This window comes from Macaca nemestrina, chromosome 5, assembly GCF_043159975.1.
Source record: "Macaca nemestrina isolate mMacNem1 chromosome 5, mMacNem.hap1, whole genome shotgun sequence".
NCBI lineage: Eukaryota > Metazoa > Chordata > Mammalia > Primates > Cercopithecidae > Macaca > Macaca nemestrina.
This window is the reverse complement of record NC_092129.1, coordinates 13,731,352-13,751,135: the sequence shown is the minus strand read 5'-3', so window position 1 is coordinate 13,751,135 and position 19,784 is coordinate 13,731,352. Positions and strand designations below refer to the sequence as shown.

The 19,784-nt window shown below is 37.4% G+C and overlaps 1 protein-coding gene across 4 annotated transcripts in view; it reads left to right on the top strand.

Moving 5' to 3' along the window:
* The window catches only part of LOC105492043 (sestrin 1), a 107,679-nt gene that overhangs the window by 61,421 nt on the left and 26,474 nt on the right, over positions 1 to 19,784 (top strand). The window contains exon 1 of one of the 4 annotated variants that reach the window (XM_071096272.1): positions 13,579 to 13,602. The exons of the other annotated variants lie outside the window; for them this stretch is intronic. The gene's annotated coding sequence lies outside the window, so the exon portion shown is untranslated. Of the gene's footprint in view, positions 1 to 13,578; positions 13,603 to 19,784 lie in introns of those variants that run through there. 4 annotated transcript variants of the gene reach the window in all.

The window sequence follows — 19,784 nt, the reverse complement described above, 5'->3', positions numbered from 1 at the left end:
TGGCCCAATCTCGGCTCACTGCAACCTCCGCCTCCTGGGTTCAAGCGATTCTCCTGCCTCAGCCTCCCCAGTAGCTGGGATTACAGGCATGCACCACCATACCCGGCTAATTTGTTGTATTTTTAGTAGAGACAGGGTTTCACCATGTTGGTCAGGCTGGTCTTGAACTCCTGACCTTGTGATTTGCCCGCCTCGGCCTCCCAAAGTGCTGGGATTACAGGCGTGAGCCACTGCGCCCAGCCTTACCTTTTCATATACAGGGTGAGCACCCCTAATCCGAAATGCTCCAAACTCTGAGACTTTTTTTTTTTTTTTTTTTTTTTTTTTTGAGGCGGAGTTTCGCTCTTGTTGCCCAGGCTGGGGTGCAATGGTATGATCTCGGCTCGCCGCAACCTCCGCCTTCCAGGTTCTAGTGATTTTCCTGCCTCAGCCTCCTGAGTAGCTGGGATTACAGGCCTGCACCACCACATCTGGCTAATTTTTTTGTATTTTTAGTAGAGATGGGGTTTTTCCATGTTGGTCAGGCTGGTCTCCAACTCCCGACCTCAGGTGATCCGTGGGAAATTCCACACATAAGTACTTAACACAAACTTTTATTTATGCACAAAATTATTTACAATATTGTATAAAATTACCTTCAGGAGGTCGGGCACGGTGGCTAAAGCCTGTAATCCCAGCACTTTGGGAGGCCGAGACGGGCGGATCACGAGGTCAGGAGATCGAGACCATCCTGGCTAACACGGTGAAACCCCGTCTCTACTAAAAAATACAAAAAACTAGCCGGGTGAGGTGGCGGGCGCCTGTAGTCCCAGCTACTCGGGAGGCTGAGGCAGGAGAATGGCGTGAACCCGGGAGGCGGAGCTTGCAGTGAGCTGAGATCCGGCCACTGCACTCCAGCCTGGGTGACAGAGCAAGACTGCGTCTCAAAAAAAAAAAAAAAAAAAAAAAAATATTACCTTCAGGATATGTATATAAGGTGTATATGAAACATAAATGAATTTCATGTTTGGACTTGGGTTCCATCTATAATTTCATTATATATATGCAAATATTTCAAAACCTGAAATACTTCTGGTCCCAAGCATTTGGTATAGGGGATACTCAGCCTGTAATCTTAGGGGAAGTTAATCCCTAAATCTGTTTCCTGACTATATACTTCTTTTTGCTTCCTCTAAATCACCCATTATGTACCAAGGGATTTCAATGCTGGAAAAAGATGGGCCATTTCCTACTCTGGGAGCTTTCAGCCTAATAAGGGAGACTGGCTAGCTCACTGGAAATTATAGTGCTCAGAGATAAGTGCTGCCACAGAGGAAATTTTCAAAGGAGGAGATCTAACTCAGACCAGGAGGGGTCAGGGAAGGGTTCTTCAAGGCAATGACTTCTAACTTCAGGCCAAAGATGAGGGGTAGGCCATGATTAGAGGGGAAAGACTTGAACTCAGAGGGAAGAGCACATACACAAGTCTAGGAGTGATTCCAGCAGGTGGACTTTTGGTGGTGGTGTAAGGCTGGAGAGGTGGAATGGTAGCACTGCCTCTTCCACTGAAGTGCACATATTTAATTTGCCTTGAGCTCCTCATGCACAGTCACTGCTTTCACTCCTTTATATCACTGCTGAGAAATCTTTTAGGGCTCCTTTATTACCCCTTGCAGTATCTAATCACTTCTACTGATTTTATAGACTACCTAAAACTGACCGTTTCCCACTACTAACTCACTCATCTCCTGCCAGAGCCAGGGAAATCTCTTAACTGTCTCTTGAGTTCATCCAGTTTATTCTCTCCTCTATGTCATTCCCGTTTACCCATCTTTTAAGCCTTTACTGACTCCCTACTTCTGGATATTTGCAGTTGGTGGTGTATAATTTAATACAAAATTACACGTTGCCTAGAAGTGTTCTCTAATTGTTTCTGAGTATTTTATGATCAACTGGATTGTAAGCCCCCTAAGAGAGGCTCTGAAGCTGCATTTTAAACTCTTGAGTGGTGGAAAGCAAAGGGCACTGGACCTGAAGTCAGAGCAGACCTGCATTGGACTTGTAGCTCTGCCACTTGTCAGTTGTGTGACGTTTCTTCATGGGTAATACAGGAATAATGAGATACATCTTACAAGGTTGTTGTAAGAAATTGTACAAGTCATTCTATGGGAAATTAATTTGTTGACCATAAAACCCTACATACATCTTACATTTTATTCTGTAGTCCCTAGGTAGAACCATAATCATTTCTTAATGTGAGATTTTTATGATTCCTTTCCAGACCTTAGAATCTTGAAGATTCCAGACTTATTTTTTTCCTTTGTGACATATTTTTCTCTAAGCCACATCCCAGCTATTTTTATTCTTCCTCTTTTTCACCTATTCTCACTGCATCCTTGAACTTATGGATAAAGTAACTTTAGGCAGCTGAGCATAGAATATTTTGAGACATGAGAAGTTCAGGTGCCTCATCTATTGATACACTGGAGAAATCTTCTACTGTCTTTTCCCCTTGGTATACTCTGCATGCATAGGAAGAAACTTACTACTAGCAATCTATACCTTTACATAAATGCTCTGGACATAGAGCCTTGATCATGCTTTTGTGGGCATTCACAGTCCTTAGAAATTTATTTGATATTCTTGCTTTTCCAGAACCATTCTTTTTATTCTTGATTGTCATATCTCTCCTTAGACCAGATTCTTAGATCGGGGGGGGTCCTAGCAATGGCTTTCTCGTTAGGTACTAAAGTGCTGATTCTGAGGGTTCAGAGCTAGGGGTCTTGCTTATACTAATGCAGGACTAGAGAGGAGAGAATCAGAGGAAACAGACACATGTGTCTAAGACCCAAGTGTCTCCAAAAGCTATGGCCAAGTTAAAAGGCTGTTTTATTTTTACCTGCCACTTCCATTGGGTGCAGAGATACTTAACATTTTGAGGGTTAGGTATCGTAATATCTCAGACCTTATGTTATCTGTCATGTTAATAATGTCTAAGAACCTTACTGAGGAGTTCTAAGAGCTTGAAGGAGCTCAGCAATTTTAATATAATTAGATACAAACTTATGTAGAAAAATAACTTGAACATTTCCTTCCTCACTAGGAAAAACAGCAGCTGGGTGTGATGGCTTATGCCTATAATCCCAGCACTTTGGGAGGCCAAAGTGGGAAGATCATTTGAGGCAAGGAGATAAAGACCAGCTTGAGCGACATAGCAAGACTCTGTCTCTACAGAAAAAAAAAAAAAAAAATAGCTGAGTGTGGTGGCATGCACCTGTAAAACCCTACTTGGGAGGATAAGACAGGAGGATTGCTTGAGCCCCAAGCTCAAAACTGCAGTGAGACATGACTGTGCCACTGCACGCCAGCCTAGGTGACAGAGCAAGAACCCATCTTAAAGAAAAGAGAAACAGAATAGACAAATCTGCTTGTTATTGGAGGAAAGGAGTGGATTGAGGAGGGAGACGTCGTAGGAAGTGAGTGGCAACATTTAAAATTCAGTATTCACAGCATTTTAAGCAATAATTTACACTCAAGAAAAAGATTTAATAAAGCAAAATCATTCCTGCTTCTCGTAAGAATTGTTCTGAATAGTACAATTGCCATAAATCAAGTGCATTTAGTCTGGAGACCAACTTTTTGGTTCAATTACTGTGTTTTAACCCGTGGTTCTATTGTTCCTAATAGTGTCCTTAGTCATCAGTGGCTGAGAAGAGTCTTTCTGGGACACAGAGCTCTATTATGCTTAGAAATTGTAGGTCTTTGAAATTCTTTGTAAAATTTAGGACCATTCCTCCTCTTTTAGTCTTTCATTTACTGCTTACATTATTGCAGATCTTCCACAGTAAATAATTTCCTTAAGAAGAGAAGGTAGAAAAGTATCCTAAAACCATCTTCAAACACTAAATCTGTTTCAGAGTAGACATGAAGCTATAAGAATTTTTTACTTATGAAGTGAACAATTTAGACTAAATCTCTATGAGACAGTTAATATACATAAAGGTAAACTTCAAACCCAATTCAGAGATACCCTCTCTCATGTCACCATATGCACCACTGTGCAATCCTATACCATTTTTTCATTTCTTCAGCTGCAGATTTATTGGAAAGTTTGGGGGGTCGTTCTTTTCTGATACTAGGAGGCTCTCTAAAATAGTCTGTTTTTCCAGTGCACTGCTTTCATGACCCAGTCTTTGTTCTGTGCCAGTTCTGAGATAGGGGCAATTATTTTTAAGTAGTAGATTCTCTTTGCTTCTATGGTCTGTGTTGCCCAGTCTTCCATGTGGCATCAACTAATACTATTTTTAAGAGATGCTTTTTTATGACCCAAGGGTACTAAAAGTAGAACCATCTTGTTTAACCCTATCTTACCCCCCAGTATTGCCTGGAAGAAAGGCACTGGTCTCTGGAAGAAAGACCACTTTACTTTTTTGCTGCATGGAGTTAATGTAGTAGAAACTCATCAGACAGTACTTAATTTAACATACATACATGCAAATTTACCAGAAGACTTTAAGGTCAAATTTGGTCCCTGTGATAACAACAACAACAAATTAGCCCCATTAGATATAAACTTCTCATTCCCATTCTTCCCTTAGTCCAAAAAGTTATCTATACTGTAGAATGTTTAATAATTATTGTCAGATACAACAGATGTATTTAAAAAGTGAATGCCATTCACCCATAATCCCATTCCCTGAAGAGAAACTTCAGCAGTTTTATTTTCAAATATCATAAAATTTATATGACCTATTAAATTAAAACCTAAAGTTATAAAACTTTCAGAAGAAAACAGATGGGAAAAAAAAGTGTATAACCTGGGGGTAGGCAAAGGTTTCTTATCTAGAATACAAGCATGAGACATTAAAGAAAATATTGACAAATTGGATCATATCAAAATTAAAACATGATCTTCAAAAGACACCATTAGGAAAATGAAAGGCAAGCCACAGACTGAAATAAAATTTGTAACACGTATATCAAAGTACTTGTATTCAAAATATATAAAGAATACTTACAGCACAAGAAAATAACCAGCCCAATAAAAAATGGACAAAAGGTTTGAACTGATACTTCACAAAAATATCTGTATGTATATAAATGACCAATAAGCACATTAAAACATGTTCAGTATCAAAAGTTATCAAGGAAATGCAAATTAAAATCACAATGAGATATTGCTACATTAGGCATCTTGGGCCAGATAATGCTTGGTTGTGGGAGGGGGAGCTGTCCTGTGCATTGTAGGATATTTAGCAGCCTCCCTGGTCTCTACCTCCTACATACCAGTAACAACCTGCTCCTCACCAGTTGTGAAAATCGAAAGTATACGCAGAAATTATCAGATGTCCCATGGGAGAAAAAAATCACTTGTTAAGAGCAACTGCACTACACCCATTAGATTGACTAAAATGTTTTAGATTGACAATGCTGAGCATTGGTAAAGATGTCTCTTATTTTTTTCAAAACAGAGTCTCCCTCTGTCGCCCAGGCTGGAGTGCAATGGCGCAATCTCAGCTCACTGAAGCCTCCACCTCCCTGGTTCAAGCAATTCTCCTGCCTCAGCCTCCTGAATAGCTGGAATTACAGGCGCATGCCACCAAGCCTGGCTAATTTTTTTGTACTTTTAGTAGAGACGGGGTTTCACCATGTTGGCCAGACTGGTCTCGAACTCCTGACCTCGGGCAGTCCGCCCGCCTCAGCCACCCAAAGTGCTGGGATTACAGGCGTGAGCCACCGCACCCGGCCAAGATGTCTTTTATTGTTTTTTAGACAAAGTCTTTCTCTGTCACCCAGACTGGAGTGCAGTTGTGCAATCTCAGCCCACTGCAACCTGCACCTCCTGGACTCAAGCAATTCTCATGCTTCAGCCTCCTGAGTAGTTGGGATTACAGGTATGTGCCACCATGCCCAGCTAACTTTTGTATTTTTAGTAGAGACAGGGTTTCACTGTGTTGGCCAGGCTGGTCTTGACCTTCTGGTCTCAAGTGATCCACCCGCTTTGGGCTCCTGAAATGCTGAGATTACAGGTGTGAGCCACCATACCTGGCAGAAGATGTCTTATACACTGATGAGTGAGAATATAAAATGGTACAACTACTTTGGAAAACAGTTTGGCAGTTACTTAAAAAGTTAAACCTGGCTGAGCGCAGTGGCTCACGCCTATAATCCCAGCACTTTGGGAGGCCGAGGCGGGCAGATCACGAGGTCAAGAGATCGAGATCATCCTGGCCAACATGGTGAAACCCCATCTCTACTAAAAATACAAAAATTAGCTGGACGTGGTGGTGCATGCCTGTAGTCCTAGCTACTCGGGAAGCTGAGGCAGGAGAATCGCTTGAACCAAACCCGGGAGGCGGAGGAGGTTGCAGTGAGCCGAGACTGTGCCACTGCACTCCAGCCTGGCAAAAGAGAGAGACGCCGTCTCAAAAAAAAAAAGTTAAACCTACACCTATTATATGATTTAGCCATTCCACTCCAAGCCAAGGGAAATTAAAGCATATGTTCACATAAAGCTATTCAGAATTCATACAGAATGTACTGTTCTGGGTAGGTGAGAATTTTACCCATAAAATGAAAATCTTAAGTACAAAGAACTTTTTCTTTGTTGACTATTCTTTGGTCTTTTTCACACTTCCTTCTGAAATCTTTTTGCTTCTTCCTGAACTGACACTCCTTCAGTTGAGGATCTGTTGGTAGTAGATTCTTAGTTTTTGTCTCTTAAAATGTGTTTCATTCACTTTATGAAAGATAGTTTCATGTGTTAAATACAATTCAACAATGGTCATTTTCTCTCAGCATTTTGATCCTCTGGCTTCCATTCTTTAAAATTAGGCTGTCAGCTTAGTTTTCCTTTTATAGATAATCTGACTTTTCCCTTTCATGGACTTTGAGATCTCTTTCCTTGAAATTGTTCATTTTTACTGTAGGCCAAGGTATAATTTTTCTAAGTTATTCTGTGTGAGACTCATTGTGCTTCCTGGGGAGAAAAAAAGAGTATTGGTGTCTTTAATCTGTTCTGGATAATCCTTAACCATCATGTATTAGAATATTACCTTTGTCCTGTTCTTTCTGTATTCTCCTTCCAATTAGATATGTATTAGACCTTCATTTCATCTTCCATGTCTTTTATTTTCTCTCTCATAAATTTCATTTCTTTGCTGTATGTGCTATATTCTGGACTCTTCAGATTTACTTTCTAGTTTACTAATAATTTTTCAGCTATACTGAATATGCTGTTGAATTTTAAGTTTTAATTACTATAAAAACTATTTCATTCATTTTCAAATCTGTCTGGTTATTTTTTGATAGTTTCCTGTTTCTCACCCATACTTTCCTATAAAGTTTTAAAAAACATATTGAACTGGTCTTCTGTATCTAGTAGCCAAAGTCTTTACAGATGATTTCTGGCAGTCAGACTGCATCTGACTTTGTAGTCTTAGGTGATTATTGTTTCCTATAGTCCTCACTAATGGCATCTTTTTGCATAGTACTTTTTATTATTGTAAGCTTATATTCATTGGAATTGTATCTCCTTCAGAGAAAATCTATATTTATTTCTAACCGGAACCTGGGGGACATAACCAGCCCACTTTACACTAAATATTTGCCTTGCTTTTAAGAGCAGGTAGGTAATAAGGGAATTCATCCCCCAACTCCTCATGTGTGATCCCCCTTGTGTTTATGAATATTCAGGGGAGATTTTACCCCTTCCACCAAGAATAAACATTAAAACAGGCAAATCTTGTCTTCTTTTGTAAATGGGGTGTTTTTCCTTCTTTATGCTTTCATTGAGCATTTAGCCCCTTGGGGTTTGGCTTTGTGATGGGGTCTCTGATCCACCTCTTAATTTCCCAAGTCCTAGGATTTGCCTTCTGTTTTCTGTGCTGCTGCTTTAGGTCCCTAAGGATCCACAGCTGCCAGCCTCAGTGCTGACTGTCTCCCTGGACTCCTCCTGTTGGTGGGTTTTGGTTTCTGAGGATTTCTGTTACTTTGCCAGTTCAGCCATTTTAAGCAGTATTTCTTACACACAGGTCTCCAATTTGCGATAGTTCCACTTAACAATTGTTTGACTTTACTAAGGTGGGTAAGCAACACACATTCAGTAGAAAAATGCTATGGAAAGTAGTACGATGCAATGCTGGGCAATGGCAGCGAGTGACAGTTCTCAGCCACATAATCACAAAGGCAGACAACCAATACTCTACCACATTGCCAGATGATTTTGCCCAAATTTTGCCCACATTTTGACAAAGTAGGCTAATGTCAGCATTCTGAGCACATTTATGGTAGTCTAGGCTAGACTATAATGTAGATTAGGTGTATTAAATGCATTTTTTACTTATGATATTTTCAACTTATTGAGTCATAATCCCATTGTAAATTGAGAAGTATCTATAAAAATATTTTTAGGTATTTTGTCCAACATGAGTAAGAAGCACTAATATCGAGGTCAGTTTTTAACCTCATCTGGGAGACAGCGATGCTCTTAGGGCTTTTTAAGGCTTATAGGACCATTACCCTTATAGAAAATGGCTTCCTGCTACTGTGATATCCAAGTTCTTGTTTCTGCTTGATAGAATTTTTCTGGTTCTTCCTTTGTGATTAAGAGGACTTAGAAATTAGATAAAGAACCTTCTTATAATTTTGTACCAAGTAAAAGTAAATTGTCTCTAAGAGAGGCAGGCGAAAGGTTTTCTACTAAATACAGTACATATGCTGTGGTATGTAAACTTTGTGACATCTATTTTACATCTTTTTTTTAACTTGTTCTAGATTCATGAGATTGTTTTTTAAAAAGTCAATTGAGATATAATGAAATGTTGCTATATCAATAGTCAACATCTATTTTGACAAAAATTACTGATTTTCAAATGTGTGGGAAAACATTTTAAGGGTGTGTGTGTGTGTGTGTGTGTGTGTGATCATTGAATTTCATTCTACAAAAAAAAAAAAATCACTCATTCTTGGAGTAGGCAGTAACATAATTAGCCACTAAGAACAATCTACAATATTCTCTTATGCTTTAAATATATGAAAGTGACTTTAATAATGATTATTTGACAATGTAAGTCTTCATTTATGTTTTTATAGTTTTCCTTTTACATAAAATGTTACATTTTGTTTATGCTAAATGGTAATTTTACTCATTTTATTTTGTTAGATCCAAATCTGTTGCTTTCTCTTTAGTGTTCTATATGCAAAGCCTGTAACATAATCAAAATGTAGTTTAAGTACCTATTTGTATGTGATGTGCCAGTAGTTACAATTTCAAAGTAAGATAAACATATGTCCCCAAACATACTTCCCCAAATCCTTGCACCTGGGACAGAATGTACTCTTAACATCGACCAAAAGGGGCTTATAAATACTCTGTGGTTGTGCCTTAAAACTGAACACAACATAGGCACATCCACTAACATTATTTATAAAAGTATCAAAAACATAGTGGATCATATTTTGGAGGTTAACAGTCACTGTTAACATGGTAGACTGTCAAGTGGTAGAAGATTTTCCTTATTTAGCATGATAAAATTTACAAACTTTTGTTCAGAAGATGAAATTTTAGAAGACTTTTGAAGGAAGTTGTAATAATGTGTCCTTAATGAAACTCTGAGAGAAGAATGTTTTCAAGTGTCAGGGAGAAATGTATAAGTTTCAAAGGGGAACCATAAGTAGGTAAATGGAATCAAGAAAGTTGGGATAGGATTAACATGTATGAGGAGGGCAGCAATTAGGGAGAAGATATATTGAGAGATGTTATAAAACATTTTTATTTTGTCTCAATGGGGAACCAGTTCAGATTTACTGGAGAGGCATAGTGTTCTACTGATTTGGGTGGTCACAGAGGGTGGAGTGAGCAGTCATACAGAGCAGATTGCAGGGAACATAGTGCAGGGGAAGACAGGAGAAGATGGTAGGAGTTAGCATCCCTTGGCCTCTTTCTGATGGGCACACCATCACTGGAATATTAACATTAACAAAACTAAAACATTATCAGGCAGCATTATGGTATAGTAGAAAGAATATGCTTGAGTTCTAACCTTTCCTCAGGCCCCTTGCTGTGTGGCCTTGGGTTGAGTACTTAACCTCTCTGAGTTTCCCATTTCTAAAATGAAGATAGCGTGTACCTGAGGTGTTTTGAGAGTTAAATGAGTTAAAATGCTTTAGAACGGCCTGGCATGGTGGCTCATGCCTGTAATCCCAGCACTTTGGGAGGCCGAGGCAGGCAGATCATGAGGTCAGGAGATTGAGACCATCCTGGCTACGGTGAAACCCCATCTCTACGAAAACAAAGTACAAAAAATTAGCCGGGTGCGGTAGTGGGTGCCTGTAGTCCCAGCTACTCAGGAGGCTGAGGTAGGAGAATGGCATGAACCCAGGAGGCGGAGCTTGCAGTGAGCTGAAATCGCGCCACTGCACTCCAGCCTAGGCGACAGAATGAGACTCCATCTCAAAAAAAAAAAAAAAAAGAAAAGAAAAGAAAAAAAAGCTTTAGAACAATGCCTGATGCATACATGTTTTAGACGTTCTATTAATATCAAATCGAAACTATGGAGTATAGCATTGCCCTGCTTCTGGAATCATATCTTAGATTAAAAATCTGAGTTACTAGATTAAAAGCTCTCCATCAATTGACATTCATTTACCTAACTGCTACAATAACAATTAGCTTTTCAGCATTACATGCATTTGTAGCTTAAGGCATTCCTCAGTCCAGATGCTCCTTTAGGAGTGAAAAAACTTCAAGTGGGTGCATCACTATAGGAAATTAAAAGAAGAAAGGAGAAAGGAAGAAGATATGGATGTTGTTCTCAGAAAAATATCTACTGGGAAGAAAAAAAATGCCTGGCACATAGTAGGGGCTTAATTAACACTGGTTGACTGAATGATGAATAAGTAAGACTAGTATATCCACATATATAAATTTTTATAAATTTAACCAATCCTTTATGTATAGTATACATGTATTAATGAAACTTTCAGTAATATTTGGATGGATACTGTTCTGAATTATTAGGGTTTAAAAGTCCCCCCAAAAACATGAGATTGATATAGAATTGATGTTTCTTCCCCAAATGATATATTGGAACTACCTTTTTTTCTGATTCAACATAGCTTAGTTATCTGTGACAACTGAAGATAAAGGAGAAGGATGAGGCTGGGTATGGTGGCTCATGCCTATAATCCCAGTAGGAGGCCAAGGCGGGCAGATCACTTGAGGTCAGGAGTTCGAGACCAGCCTGGCCAACATAGTGAAAACCCCCATCTCTACTAAAAATACAAAAAAAATTTAGCCAGGCTAGGTGGCAGGCATCCGTAATCCCAGCTAATTGGGAGGCTGAGGCACGAGAATTGCTTGAATCCGGGAGGCGGAGATTGCAGTAAACTGAGATTGTGCCATTGCACTCCAGTCTGGGTGCCAGAGCAAAAACCATCTCAAAAAAAAGAGAAGGACGAGGCAAGATATGACTGATAAATAAAACCTAGAGCTAGTCTCTAAACTTTTCCCCTACTCTAGGGGTGTATGGAAAACAATGAAATATTGGGGGAAATATACATCTATACACTTTTTTTACAGCATCCTACAATGTTATTAGCAAACCTCCTTTGCTTTAAAGTACATGGTGGGCTGGGCAAAGTGGCTCACACCTGTAATCCCAACACTTTTGGAGGCTGAGGTGGGAGAACCACTTGAGCCTAAGAGTTCGAGGCTGCTGTGAGCCATGATCACCCCATTACTGCCTGGGTAACAGAGCAAAACCCTATCTCTGAAAGATAAAATAAAAGTGTCTCCTAAAATGGTGGTTGAAGGAGATTATTAATGATAATGACAAAGCAAACTGTTCTACTTTAATTCCTTTTTCAGGGAACTAAAACCATCAAATGGTTTAAGTAGTATTTGAAGAGAAAAGAAATGTTGTTCATGAAGATAGTCACAGAAAATATTGGAAACTGCTTTAGAATATAAATTTGGCAAACTGAAGCAAAATGAAGAAAACTGTTAACTATTGTTTCACAACGTTTTTGTGTCTATATTGCAGGTAATGCTTTGTCAGTTTGAGCAGATCTGAGGTCTGTGCTAAATATAACAGTGATGAAATCTGTAACTCTTGAAAATCCCTTCTAAATCCTCTGAAAACCTTCTTCTCTCCAAGAAGAAGGATATGTATTGAGTGATAGAAATAAAGAGGAAAAAATTGTATAGAATTGCACTGTCAATTTGTTCAGTTTGCTTGATCCTGCGTTTGTTCTGAAAGTTGTATTTGTGGTATGGTTGTTTTTACTAGTATTTTATATTTTTGGATTTGGGCTGTAGCATTTCATCATCAGTGTTTCTCCCCCTGTGTATTTTAGAAATTGGATGCTAGAGAATTTAAAAAGAGAATAATAATTTTTAATAGATATTTCTACCTTTATTTTCTACCCCCAGCAAGAAAGAATATTTCCCACAAAATTCTGTTGTTTTTTTTTTTCCTACTAAAAATACCCTATTATTTTAATGGTAACTTGATGTATACGGTATTTGGCATAATAAAGATGAAACAAATAATCACTACAATACTAAAATCTAATCTGTTTGCCAAGGGTTGGTGAGAAGATTTTATCAGTTACTTTTAACCTAGGACAATATATCCTGTTTTATAATTTGTTGTTTTCTCTTGTGACACTATATAATTTAAAAAAAAAAAAAAAGAGAAGCTTAGGCCTCATTGGTATCTGGAGCAGTTGAGTCCTTACCTGTTTGTCTGCTTTGTGATTGGCTAAAAGCTGTTGCTAAGCTTGTGTTTTTGTTCTTAGGGAAAGTTAAAAGTTGAGTGTGACCTATTTGAACTGCATCCTGCTGCTTTTGACTCTGCTTTGCTCTTTCCCCTGATCCACATACTTTTTTCTGGCATCTTTTGAGTTTAGATTTTTAAAAACCCACTTATGTATAAATTTAGTGTGCAATATTTGAAGATTGTAACATTTTAATATGTATTTGTGATCTACAAACTACTGTAGTTTAATTTTTAAAATCTAATTGAATACTAGAAAGTTGAATTTATTGACATAAAGCAAGTTCTAATTGTAGAAAGCAAATGCATTTTAAAACCTGCCTATTATAAATACTAAAAACTATCTGGATATCAATAATATCTTTGTTAATAAGAACAAATCCAAACTATTTCACTTAATTTTTTTCAATTGAAATGTAATATGAAAATAGTTATTAGGTCAAATTTTTATGATTTAGGATAAAGACTGTTGCTCATACTGGCATGTATGTCACTAAAGGATAAGAGTGACTTTATTTATGTTTTCTTGAAGAAGGCTGAAAAGATTGATAATGCTTTCGGTTATAGACCAGACTCAGGACAGGCTAAATGAAAGTTATATTGTGAAAGTGAGTTTGGTCTGTAATTCAGTAGACAAACATGAACTGTTGTAGTTCCAACAGCTTTTTCTCTTTAAGGCTCTATTTGGCATTGATGAGAATAAGACTTTGAACTAGATTCCCCCAAGCACTCTGCTGGAACCGGTAGAAATGATTGGAGCATTCTCTGAACCTTAAAGCCTGACCCAAGTCTTGGGTGAGTGATGTAGAGAGCCACAGACTAGCTTGGATCCTCCAAACCTAATGTGAGTTCCAGGATACAGATCATGAGAGGGTGTGTGTGTGTGTGTGTGTGTGTGTGTAAAATGTGTTTTAATTTCTTTGTCAGTTTAGTCTTTAATAAAACAATATTATCAGAATTCTGATGTATATAGTATCTAAAACTGTAAAAGTGTTTTATCAATAAATTATTTAAATTCAAATTAATTATCAAATCAATTAGTGAAAACACGGGGGCTATTTTATATTTTCAGAAAATTTGAAATTAAGGGGTTATGAATGATGGTTGCAATATTTATATATTTTCTTGTATGCATAATATCAAGAAAATCTAGATTCACACAGGTAAGTGCTTTTCTGGGTTTTTGAAAATATCTTTATACTTTCATTTTTTATTGTGCTCTATATGTTCAGAGAAACTTCTCTAGTAATGAACTATAGAAGTCATCCCTGAAATTATAGACTTAGATAAATGGTTTTGAGTGAAAACTTTTTAAATAGTTCACCTTGCATTCTCAAGATACTCTGTAGTTAAACTGATCCAGAAGCTTGAACAAAAAAGTAAAAAGAATGGTTGATTTCAAACAACTACTTGCATTCTTTATTATAAATATAAAAGTTAAAACAATAAGCACCAAAATGTACAATATCCACTAAAACTAAGGAATCATGATGGGATGTGCAATCTATTCCTTCGACCTTACAAAATTGACAGTTACACCCTTTCAGGAGCATGTACCAAGCAAATGTGCCTGAGCTTCTCCTGGCATCTTTAAAGCCAAATATCCACTTGCTGTAGCAGTTCACTCACTACTGTAGTTTTACTTGAGCTGATGTAGACAGGCATGAGTATTTTAAAAGACTGGAACACATAAACTATACCCCTCCTAATCACTGACACATTTATACATGTATGAGAATGTTCAAATGTGCTCACACAGATGGTGGGAGAGAAATTATTTAATAACTGAATTACTAGTGGCAACAAATTGTTGTGGCAGTCTTCCAATGAATTTAATGTTGATATACATTTGTAGGTTACTTTGAAAAAGAAAGTTCAAATCTAATATTTTATAATATCTCTAAAGTATGTGTAAGGAATGGATTTTAAGAAATATAATTTGAAAACTGGTAATATACAAGAAAGTCCAGAGCAGGAAGGGGCCAGGTTCTAGTTAGCTGGAAGCATGGAACTGTATAAAATCAGGAATTATATTTTTGCTATTTCTTCTTCTTATTTTTTTCTATAGAAAGAGACAGGGTTCTCGCTATGTTGCCCAGGCTAGTCTCAAACTCCTGGCCTCAAATGATCCTCCCACCTCAGCCTCCCAAAGTGCTGAGATTACAGGCATTGAGCCACTGTGCCTAGCCAGGAATTATATTAAAAGATTAGAACTTTAGAGTTGAAATAAAGTTTGAGAGATCATTAAGTTCAGTTGCCCTTCATTTTAAATTTAAAGGGATTACAACTAGAGAGGTTTTCAGGCTTTTTTTTTTCTTTGCAAAGATAATAAACTAGATGACCCTCCATTTAATGCTTCCTAACAGAATCCCAAGCTATCTACTAATCTGTATGATTTATGTAAGTGGTTAAGTCTAACCTTAAATCCCAATCTCAAATTAAGAGATTTCTGCTTGTTCATATGATTTAAGAAATGCATATATTTGGGCCGGGCACAGTGGCTCACACCTGTAATCCCAGCACTTTGGGAGGCCAAGGCGGGCAGATCACGAGGTCAGGAGATTGAGACCATCCTGGCTAACACGGTGAAACCCCATCTCTACTAAAAGTACAAAAAATTAGTGAGGTGTGGTGGCAAGCGCCTGTAGTCCCAGCTGCTCAGGAGGCTGAGGCAGGAATGGTGTGAACCCAGGAGGCGGATCTTGCAGTGAACCAAGATCGTGCCACTGCACTCCAGCCTGGGCGACAAAGCTAGACTCCATCTCAAAAAAATAAATAAATAAAACAAAAATTTAAAAAAAAAGAAAAAAGAAATGCATATCTTTGACATTTAGTAAATATTTACAAATAATGAATGAATGCTAAATGGTTACATAGTATCAAGTTTTCTGTTAATTGGTAAAGTAATAGTATTATTTTACCAATGTAAACTTATACGAACATATATTTTAAAAATTAGACTCATAACAAATTAAGAATGTTATGTTCTCCAATTTGTATCATCTGAAAAAAATACTATTTTAGTATTTCTGAGTTATTTGCCAGAAAATAAAAACGCAAAAATTAAGAAGATCATATTCTCTATTACTATAAGCAAAATGATCTTGAATTCCATTCAAATCTGAATTCCTGTAAAAAACATACATTTTTAAGTGGTATTGTATCTTTTATTTTTTGAGAGTATGTTTTAGCAAAACAGAAAGCTAGAATGGATAAGCAAATATAAACATTTTTATTTGATGAACTATTCCCCTAAATGTATCTATGCCCTTTGGGTAAAGGGGAAAATGGCCCACAGAGTGAGAATTTGGGAGAGCAGAAGAACAGACAGGAAAGTTCAGTGAACAGCATTTTATTTTTAAAATACATAACAACCTCCTAGTAGTCTCCAGATGTGGCCTTGTACTTGTGCTCAGGTTAAGAATCTACAACTTGATACCCTCTTGGAAAGCAAGAGACCTCCGAAGGAGGCAGAAAAAGAAGGTGGCTTAAAGGATTATAGGACCTACAACTAAAGATCATCAAAAAGGAACTGAGTAGGAGTTATTCACACTGTGCAAGAAAAGCACACATTGCAGAATTCTATTCACCATTTGGTAGTAAAAATCATAGGGTAGGGAGGCATGGATAGGGAAGGCAGGATAGCTGTTATAAACAAAAAACAACTGGATTTTAAAACTTTAGAATATTGTCATTTGTTTCTTTGAATAAAAATTATCTTTAGTATAAACAAAGCATTTAAAATTCAGTCATGATTAAGCTAATGACTCATTAATATGCATTTAGCCCAAACATTTTGACCACGGGTAAAAATCCTATGGTTAAATGGGATTAGTTCAGTTCCATCAAGTCTGTGGGTTCAGGATAAGTTAAATATATTAGGTTTGGTTTTAATCTATTTTGAATGGATAATTTTTAGTATTATGCCTGGCTAATTCCTTGTATTTAAAATTACAGGTTACATACTAAACCAGTTCTTGGCCTGTGCCCACAAATAGAAGCACTATGATCATTTCATGTGTTCACATTGTTTAGGTACAGATGAAATCCAGCCCCTCAGAAACTGTTAGCAAAATTATACGACGCAGAGTATATTCAGTCTGAGAAATATTTTCTACTTGCATATATTTAGTATCTTTTGTTGCCTTTTTTTGAGATGGTATATTTCCTTCTCCTTCTTTAAAACCTTCAGTAGCACCTAGTAACATATAGCTTAAAGTCCTAACTGTCCATTTCCCCCTCACATTCACCTTTTTCATAGACCTCATAGTATTCTAAATTAAACCCATTCCTTCTTACTTAACTCAGTGATGATGCTGAAAAGTAGCCTCTAAACATTGTAATATGTCTGCATGAATTCTGCCACTTAATTTTTATATTTCAACAGACACTTTATTTTCTATCACTTCACCTTGGATAGACCTAAGGATTATTTAAAGCCAAACTTGGTTACAAAATGTTCCATAATCTTGTCAAACAATGGTATCTTGTCAGACACAGGAAGTGTCTGACTTGTAAGTACATGCCTGACTTAACAAGTGATCCATAGATGCCTCTGTCAGACCCTGTATAGCTGCTTACCTGGTAGTGCAGGAGAGCAGTCACAGAAATATCAAAGAAAAATCAAAGGAGCTTGGATATCATATGATTTAAGAAATGCATATATTTGGGCCAGGCACGGTGACTCACACCTGTAATCCCAAGGAGTTCCAAGGAGATATCTGTGAGTTCCAAGGAGAAGTGGAGAGATTCTGAAAGACAGTGCTTAGCAGAGCCGAACCCAGTAAAAGCTGATTCCCTCACAGAGCCAGCCTGCCTGCCTATAAACAGGCAGGTTTTGTGGCCCCTAAGCCTCAAAAATGTTTACCTGAAGAGTGAACTTGAAATTCATTATTAGGCTTTCAATTAAGCTTAAATAATTGTTTTAATGGAAACATCTCCTCAAAGTTCATTCATTCGATACATAATTTTTGAGGGTCTCCTCAAAAATTTGAGGGTCTCCTAGTGTGCAGGGCACCAGGACATTGGAAATACAGCAGTAAACAAAAAAGACAAACATTCTGATTTTATGGAGCTTACATCCTATTGAGACAAACTAAATAAATAAATGGGAGATACCAGTAACTTACAAAATTAGTGTGATTAGTTTGAGAAGCCTGCTTTCTTCCTAAAACCTACCACTTTTTGAGAAATGGGGGTCATGTGAGGAACATGTAGGAGGTTGGGTAGATTCAGATGAGATATGTAGTGAAGAGGCTTTGGGTAGCACGAGGCCACCAAAGGCCCAGAAAGAGACAGAGAGGAGTGACAGAGAGAAATATGGAGGATAGAAGCTCTCAAAACCCAAGATCACCCATTCCATGATTTCTTTAAAAAAAAAAGAAAAAAGAAAAAAAACTCACCCTGAGTAAAAGTAAGGGAGATAAATTTTTCTTTCCTCCTACCCTCTTTTCTTGCCTCCAGAATCAAGAACTTAGGTGAATACACAGTTATCAAAATTTTAAATATATATTCAGTAAAGCAGCAACCTCATATAGTGACTGCTGCTTTGGATTCTGACAGACCTGAGTTCCAATTCCAGGCTGAATTTTACAAGTTTTGTAACTGGTCAAGTTGCCCATACTTTTAGTTTCTATGTCACAAATTTGTAAAATAAAAATAATTACATCTGCTTTATACATGTAAAGGGTTAAGTGTCTGATACACAGGAGTTAACAAATTAGTGGTCTTATTATTACCAGCCTAGAACACCTGACCATTATTTAACACATTGTTTCTTTAGGGGTAAAAGCAACTTTTTAACTTAAAAGCACTGACACTTCTTGGAATAATAACTATTTACAAATATTGGTGATGCCTCATATTTCTAAATAGCTATGTAGAAAGTTAAAACACTGTGCATTTCTAAAAGAAGAAACCCTAAATGAGAGGAAAATACCAAAGACTTGTCAACATTCTTGCTCCTTTAAAGTGATATAATTCTAAAAATTGAAGAACTGAAAAAAAAAAAAGTATAGAGCAAATAAGAGGATCAGTTTAAAGTTCAGTGCTAAAAGGATCTTAATGTACCCAAAACATGATGTTGAAAAGGGAAAAAGTGCTTAGCAGACAAGCTATGTAGATAAAAACAGGAAGATATGAGCTGGAGGAGAAAAATCTAGACAAAATTAGTAAGCAGAAGTAGTCTTATAAACCAGCATTTGTTCTAAATGAAACGTTTTAAATGACAATAGGGGATTTTTCAAGAATGCTTAAACCACATAAATCTAACAACTCCCACTCCCACTCTTAAAGGAGTTCTTTGGTTTAATGGCTAAAACCATCACTCTATGTTTTCTAACCAATTACTGCATTAAGTATAATTCTGATTCCAATGAGGAGATGTGCAAATCTATAGTACAGGGTTTAACATGTGGTCCAGAAAAGTATGATTATGCCTTTTAGCCTAATTACTGCTTTTTCTACTAAAATATATCTATTCCTTGTCATGAATTGATTATAGTTTCTAAAGACCTAATGAGTTCAGGGAAGCCACTTGATCGGGAAAGCAGATGATTTGAGATTTATCTCCTAAATTTCAAAAACAAGAGTTTGAGGCATGATTGCCTCCCTCAAGGAACTTACTACCATACTGGAGAGACAAAATCCACTGTCATCTTCTACACTTCTCTCCCTTCCCATTGTTCCGAAGACTGCCCTCTTGCCTTGCCAAGATTGCCTCAGCAGCCTTTCTAACTCACTCATCTCCTTGCCCCCAGTTTTGCCCCTTCCAATATATTTTTCTAAACCTTAGCTGACATGCAAATCTGATGTCACTCTACAGTTTAGAACTTTTAGTAACTCCACAGTACCCTTAAGAATGAAATCCGTATTCTTTAATGAAGCTTAACAATCTCTCGTTAGTGTTTATCTTTTTTTTTTTTTTTTTTTTTCCTTTCCTGTTGCCAGGCTGGAGTGCAATGGTGCAATCTTGGCTCATCACAACCTCTGCCTCCCAGGTTCAAGCAATTCTCCTGCCCCAGCCTC